The sequence below is a fragment of the Panthera pardus genome, unplaced genomic scaffold, assembly GCF_024362965.1.
Source record: "Panthera pardus isolate Hobbes unplaced genomic scaffold, ASM2436296v1 HiC_scaffold_10, whole genome shotgun sequence".
In the NCBI taxonomy this organism is placed as follows: domain Eukaryota; kingdom Metazoa; phylum Chordata; class Mammalia; order Carnivora; family Felidae; genus Panthera; species Panthera pardus.
In genome coordinates, this window is record NW_026526655.1 from 8,669,854 (window position 1) to 8,677,970 (window position 8,117).

The following is an 8,117-nucleotide window of genomic DNA, read 5'->3' on the forward strand; positions in this document are numbered from 1 at the left end:
GTTCAGGGATTAAATTAACAGGAAACTACAAAGACCTTAAAAAAAAAAAAAAAAAAAGGCAGGAAGCCAAGATTATTTTTCCCTCCTCTGTGTCCATGCCCTCGACAATATCATGAAACAAATAGGCTTTTTCTGATTTCTCTGGTTTTCAATGAAGATGTAGAGTGAAACTGGGATTTCTGGAACAATTTGCTTCCTCATGGTCCCTCAAGCAGAACTTGGTAGGAAGAGTGACAGAAAAGTGTTGATTTGGAGAAAAAGGAGTGATTTTGGTCTGGTTTCGGGTACCTCCTTTCTCCTCTAGTCTCCCGATCTTTCAGGCTATCTTCTTCCTTCCCTCAACCCCTCCCTCCTTCCCCTCCCCATCCTTCTCTCCCCACTCTACCCTACCCCTCAACCCTTCTCTCGTCCTCCTCCCCATCCCGCTCCCCATTCTCCTCCCCCTTCCCCTCCCCCTCCTTCCCTTCTCCTTCTACCCACTCCTCCTTCCCCTCCTCTCCTCTCTTCCCCTGTCCCTAAGTCTTTTTTCCTTCCCCACTGGTCTTCCTTTACATCTTTCCTTCCTTTCTCTTCACCCATGAAACAGTTGTTTTCGGAGCTCCAAGGAAAGTGGGACCTGGGGAGAGTGTATGGGCTCCTGGGGATCCCAGTAGAGGGAGAAAGATCTTCAATGTGAGGAAGACCGTGAAGGGGAAAGAAGTTGGAGGAGACCCCGGGACTCAGAGAGGACCAAGGCTGGAGCCAGAAAGGTTTCAAGACTGCGTCTGATGGGGGCGCTGTGGGCCCGACAGTGGAGCAGCCCCTGTGCTGGGTCCCCGCTGCCGCATGACCACGAGGGCACCCCTGTGCTAGGACTTCATTTCCTTGTTGTCGAGGTGCAACGTTTTCCTTTCTTCCTTTCTGGGTTCTTTGGCTGGTCTAATGACGAAATTTACATAAGGCAGGTTAACGGGAGAAAAAGAAATTTAATTACATCCTTATGGGAGGCAATTGAGGCTCACTTGTTGTCCTGAGCTGAGGAAAGGGATAGGGGCCTGGGGCTCCAAAGGGCAGGAGGGCAACTCACAGGACGATGAGAAGGCAAAAGTCTGGTAATCAGATGTTGGCCCTACCATGCAGGTGAGTCTCGCAGATAAAAAAAAATTAAAAAAAAAAAAGTATATATATATATATATATATATATATATATATATATATATATATCTGGTAATGATTCTCTTTCTGGGCCAAGTCCCCAATCTAAATTCTTCTAGGCAGTTAAAGGAGAGGTAAAAATCTTTTCCTGAACATTTTGGGTCTTGATTGCCTTCAGCTCAAATAGTCCACATGCCAAAGTGGCATTTTTGGGTGAGGTATTCTGTTCCCTTTCAGCGTCTACCTGACCAGGGCTGGTTCCTGTCAGGGCACTGGGGATGTAGATCTCTGTGACGGCTCACGCTCCTATGAGGGTCAAGCGTCTCAGTTTTACTTGAACTTTAGGTAAGTGAGGGTCTAATGAAGGTCTGTTAAGAAGGCCGGGCAGAAAGACCCTAGCTCTAATCCTTACTGCACCCTTGCCGGGCCCAGGACGGGTCAGCGGTGTCAGCAGGGGAGGGGGCAGGCCCCCTGGGCACGTCTACACAGGCTGAGGGCGTGGGGGGCAGGAAGGCGATCCCCCATCCTCAGAAATGCGTACTCAGCCGGTGCCTGAGCATTCTACCCGCCCCCACCCATCCCCCTCCGAGGCGTGCACTAGGAGACCTGGGAGTCACAGCTGAAAGAGCATCCATGCAAGAGTGGGGACACCCGCCAGCTCTGCCTGGCAGCCAGGAGCAGGTGACAAGCTTGCCTGAGCATCGCCAGCGTGTCTGCAGCTTCAGCCCGGCAGAATGTTGGCAAAATGCAGCTTCAGCATGCAATCCCAGGGAGGCCGTCTGCACCTGCTGCCCTGGCCTTGGCCTCAAGGTGACTTCACGAGGATCCGCCTATGTCTGAGCCTCCGGCACAGCGCGGAGGGGAGCAGCAGCTGACCTGTCCTGCAGTGGCGTGGGGTGACCTCGAAGCCACTCAACTTGGTCCTCCTTTAAAATCCCCCTGGCCAGGTCAAGTTAGAGTTTGAGCAGGAGTCTCCCAAGATCCAACCTCGCAGGAGAATGGCACTGGCCGGTAGTGGCCAGGAAGTGGCTGCGGTCTCCAAGAGCCGAATGGGGCCTTTATCTCCTCCAGGATATGAATGTACCAACCTCACTCCAGCTGGCACTTAGTTGTCAGGCCTCTGGAAGTTAGAGTGGAACTAGGGGGGGGGGTTATCACAGGACACATTCCTCTTCCTCTGCCAGGGTTCAACACGCGCACCCGTTTATAGACAATCAAGTACAATGTCAGCTGTGTCCATGGGGTGGACCTGAGGCATAGCGCTCCCCATGCACTTCCTGCCCCTGTCTCATTCTGTGCCCCTTCTGCAGCTCCTTAGTGCCCTCGCTGATGAGCTATAGGAAGCGTGTGTGTTTTGGGGACACGTGCAGTGGGCGACTTCATGACCACTCTTCACAGGGTGCCTGGCGTAGGACCAGAAAACCATTAAATATTAATCTCACGATAACTTTATTTGCTCAACCAGCTCCCGGCCAGCACCTCTCCTGCCCAGAGAGATGCGTTGAGGATTCAGTCAGGATGGACTCCGTGAGTGCACGAAAACACGGGTTTCATTGCCAAATCTGTATGTTGAATGTGGCTCCACGGCTCAGAAAGCTTCTGCGATTTCTGGCTTGGAGACTGCTCAGCTCACCAATTTCGGGTTGTGCTGGGCAAAGGTAATGGGGGTGTTGCCGCTGACACGATAGTGGCATGACACTGGTGGGACAGGTGAAACCCTCACCTCACAGCTTTAGAAGAAGCCTCTTCTCACTTATCATTGGCAGCAGAAGCTGTGGTTGCCAATAGAACCTTCTGTGATGATGAAGATACTTTATGTCTTTACTGTCCAGTCTGGTAGCCACTGGCCACAGTGGCTGTTGAACACTTGAAATATGGCTGTTGTGACTCGATTCAAATTTTTATTTAATTTCAATTATTTTTAGGTTAAATTTAAGTAGCCACAGGTAGTCAGGGGCTATCGTATTGGGCAGATCTAGAGGTACGCTTTCATTTTCTTCCAAGGATGATTTCTGTGACTTTATCGACAATTTAGTTTACATTGTTTTTCAACATTAGACAGTGACGGCGTGAGGTTACTGGCTGTGGCAAACATTGGTGGTTCCCTACTCGCTGCCACTCCATGCTCACCGAGCTCTGACTTTGTTACAAAGGGCCAGGGGTTGAATCACTGGTAGATTAAGCCACCTATGATACTCCCGCCCCTCTTTGCCAGTGATTGGTCTTGGGGTGGGTTTGTGACTCAGTTCTAGCCGGTCCAACACAAGAGGAAGTCCCCTGGAGAGACTTCTGGGAAAGATTTTCTTTCCCAACCAAGGAAGGTGAATAACCCCTTTGAGCCCATCATTTTCCATCTTGTTTGGGACACTGTTATGGATTTGATATTTGGACCCGGGACAGCCAACTTGTCATTGTGAGGGAAAGGCCAAGACAATCAATATCTTTCTTTGAACTGTTGATAATATTTGGGGAAACTCAGTGAACCCATGTCCTGTGAGAGCTTCTAAGGCTCACCTTAGTCTAAGCACAGTATCATCAATGAGGTGGACCGACATGGTGTTCCATAGGGCAGTGAGATGGTCAAGGTCATTCCAGCACAAAGTCTAGAAGCAAGATGGAGGGGACTCGCCGTTGTCCACTCCTGTCCCACACTTTCTTCGGCACTGGCCAAATGGGAGAATTGTATAGGACTGAGAGAGTAATCATCCCCCTGTACACACACACACACACACACACACACACACACACACACACACATTCACAGTGATACTAATGGCTGTACTACCTTCTGGGCTTGGTCTTCCTCCAGATTTGCCGTTTGTTGGGTGGCAGTGGGGGGACTCCAAGGGCTTCTCCTCTGCCCTTCCTGTCATAATAACCCTTACTTTTGGGTCAGAGAACCAATGCGAGGGTTCTGCCTGAGGTTTAAGGCATCTGTTTCAATCCTACACCCAGGCTTTGGAGAAGTAATGGGCTCAGGGTTCCAGCAGCCCTACTATGAGCGGGAACTCAATCAAGTCTCCATTTATCACTCAACTCAGTGGTGTTTTTGTCCCCTGGGATTACTGTTGGCTTGAGCTAGCATCCCAAATCCCCTGAAAGGGGGTATTCATTGTTTTCCTTGGGGCACAGATTCCCTGACACATGGTCAGATCCCCTGTAGGAAAAGCAGGAGTAAGATAGGCAGAATACATTTTTGATGTTATCACATGTTTGTTTTCTTTTCCAAGGGGACCCAGTCTTCATTCAATTCAATGGACTGTGAACTGACACATCAGAGAAGCCACACTGCCACTCTGGGACCTTCTGCTGAAAATAGAGAGGCCATTTTGATGGCAGTGTCCTCTTAGTAACAGCCTGCCTGGGATGCTGGCCCTGACATTATTGCTGTTGGCCTCTCAGGATTATGCTGTTAGACTCCCAACTCTGCTTCAGCCACTGTGAATATTATCTGATTGACCATAGGGCCTTTCCATCATTCCTTCACAATTCAATTAGGCAGGAACACCTAACTGTCTAGTTTAGGTTACATGATGATGTACTAGTTATAAAGAAGCTGAATGAGAATATTTGATTCCCCTTTGGGTTCCATAAAGAGGAATAGATAAGAACCTTGCCTGCCACCTGTCCTAGAGGCTGGGCAGCCAAAATACTGGCGATTTTTATCTTCACTTATTCCTTTTCTTTCTTTCTCTCTTTCTTCCTTCCTTTTTTTCTTTTTTCTTTATTGAGGTATAGTTGATATATAACATATTCGTTTCAGGCATTCTACAAATGATTCAATATTTGTATATATTTCAAAATAATCATAATAATTCTATTTAAGATCAGTTACCACACACAGTTACAATTTTTTCTATAATGAGCATTTATTACATGCCTAATTTTTATTGTTCTTTTTAAAAAATATTTAATTTATTTTTTTAAGTAGACTCCTCACCCAATGTGGGGCTCAAACCCATGACCCCAACATCAAGAGTTGCTTGCTCTACCAACTAAACCAGCTAGGTGCCCCTACATGCCTAACTTTTAAAAAAGAGTCTGTCATTTTAAATATTTTTCAGTCAGCCAGTTCCAAAGCTACAATGACTATACATGCTTGAGGCAGGGAGGTGGGGGGTGGGCAGGCATTAAAAATGGTTCTTGGGCTTGGAAAGGTCAGGAATACTAGCCTAAGAATTTGAGGTGTTGGTCATTTGTGTGTGAGGGTAAGACTGAAATGGCCCTGCCTGGGTCCTGCCGGCTGACACCCGCCCCCCGCCCCCCCCCCCCCTACAGTATGGGTATATCTGGTGACCTCTATTCAGGCTCCTTGACTTTCAGAAGAGGCTGTTAACCCTGCCCCAATCTCAGTTGTCTCTTTAAACATTCAGGTCTGCCCTTAACCAGCAATATAGAATATCAAGGGTCCTTGTCAGATCGGAGCCACAACCTAAAACTCACTCTTGTTTGATACTTAGCAAACATTTGGTTGAATTTAACAACATTTAGGAAGACTTGTCTGAATGGCAGTCACACAGTCATGCATAAGAGCTCTAGTCTTTTTTATTTTTTAATTTTTTTAACACTTATTCATTTTTGAGAGACAGAGACGGTGTGAGTGGGGGAGGGGCAGAGAGGAAGGGAGACACAGAATCTGAAACAGGATCCAGGCTCTGAGCTGACAGCACAGAACCCTATGTGGGGCTCGAACTCACAGACTGAGATCATGCCTTCAGCTGAAGTCAGACGCTTAACCTTAACCGACTAAGCCACCCAGGCGCCCCGAGCTCTAGTCCTTGTTAGCATTTATTTTAGGTTTGAACAATACACTTAGATGATCACGTGCTCTCTGCCCTGGTAGGATTTTTTTGGTTTGAACCCACATGGAGTCATGCCATTGACTTAAAGAAGGAAGACTGTCAACACCAACCCCACAGCACTCATTGTTTTATTTACAGTAAGGATGTTTTTTAGGGCCTTGTTCACTATATTACATAGGCCCTTTGAATGAAAGCATATGGAAGAACTTCCTTTCTGGTCTTGGAATTAAGCTCCTGATTTGTTTTTGTATCTAATGAACATTGTGAGTGATATGGCTGGCCTTGTTTCTTTCCTTGCATGGGCTGCTAGGAAGCTCAGAGTCAAATTGTGGCCCATATCTAGCAAGTGTAGAGGATTTTCACGGTAAGCATTTTGTGTATTAATTTTATCTCTGGCTTCACAGTATCTCTCCTAACCTGTTTTCCCTTCTTCCTAATGTTTCCTGTGACTTTTTATTTTTAAATGTTTATTTATTTTGGAGAGAGAGAGAGAGCACACACATGAGCGAGGGAGGGGCAGAAAGAGAAGGGGACAAAGGACCTGAAGTGGGCTCTGTGCTGACAGCAGTGAGCTGGATGTGGGGCTCGAACTCACAAACCGTGAGATCATGACCTGAGCAGAAGTTGGATGCTCAACCGACTGAGCCACCCAGGCTCCCCTCCTGTGACTTTTAAAAAAAGCATTTTATTGGTATATTTTGTAAGCAAGCTTAAATGTTTGTTCTTTATTTTTTAGTCAAAGAAAGATAAAAACAAAGATACACACAAAATATTTAAAATTTTATATTTTCACTTGGACCCTTATACTGAACTCTGAGCTATTCTCTAATCTGGGGAGCTCAGGGATCTTATTGGGTCTGAAGTTTTCATTTTAGTCTTTAAGAATAATCATTTTGTCACCACTCCTGCGATCACTGTGGTAGAAAGAATTTTCATACATTTGCAATCTTTCAAAACTCCTCTTCTGGCTTCTGATGTTTACTTAGTACCTGACACCATCGTTATGAACGCATCTTTATTCTCTGGAGAGCGGAATGGGATTCAGAGACTCGTGTTCTCATTCAGTTTTCTAATCCTCTAACAAGAATTCCAAGCATTTTGCGTTTTTACACTTTTTTTTTTCCTCTTTGCTGTGGATGTGGGACAAATCCACATCAAAAAATCACTAGTTTGCTTTAGAGGCAATCTTGAGAGACAAATCTGTACTCAGTGAAGTTCAAGTTCCCTCAGCCACCAACACAAACAACAGAAACCTAAAAACAGTGTTTGCGTACAGAGGAATTTATGTATTCATTCTGGGATAAATCTGAGACAGCAGTTACAATCCTCTACTCACCATGTTTTTTGTGGAAACAAAAACAAAACATAAGGACAATGAAAAAGAAAAAATATCACTCAGTTTCTTATTATTAGCAACTAGGGGATTAGCCTTCCAAGTTTATTTATTTATTTGTTTATTTATTTATTTTAATGTTCATTTATCTCTGAGAGAGACAGAGAGACAGGGCATGGGCAGGGGGTGAGGTGGGTGGAGGGTAGAGAGACAGGGAGACAGAGAATCCGAAGCCGGCTCCAGGCTCCGAGCTGTCAACACAGAGCCTGACACGGGGCTTGAACCCATGAACAGTGAGATCATGACCTGCGCCGAAGTCGAACGCTTAACCACCTGAGCCACCCAGGTGCCCCAGCCTTCCAAGTTTTGAACAAAGTGCTTGTTATAGTCAACAAATATTTATTGAGCACCTACTATGTGTTATGTCCTGCATTGTTCAAAACTAGACACAGTCCCTACTCTGTGCTTCCTATCATGCATCTCACAGCCCATAATACCTTTATGCGAGTGGTTATCCCACAGTACATAGTGTTATCATACCTACTCTTCTCCCTGGACCATATAGTTTAGATACTTTTCCATATCAACACCTATGGACTGACATCATCATTTCAAAACGCCAAATAGTGTTGTATCTGATTACCATACTTCATTTATTTTGAGAAAGAGAAAGTGAGCTTGAGCAGGGGAAGAGTAGACAGGCAGAGAGAAAGAGTCCCAAGCTGGCTCCACGCTGCCAGCACAGAGCCTGATGCAGGGCTCAAACCCACAAACTGCGAGGTTGTGACCTGAGCCAAAGCCGGACACTTAACCAATGGAGCCACCCATGTGCTCCTAGCTGTACTCTA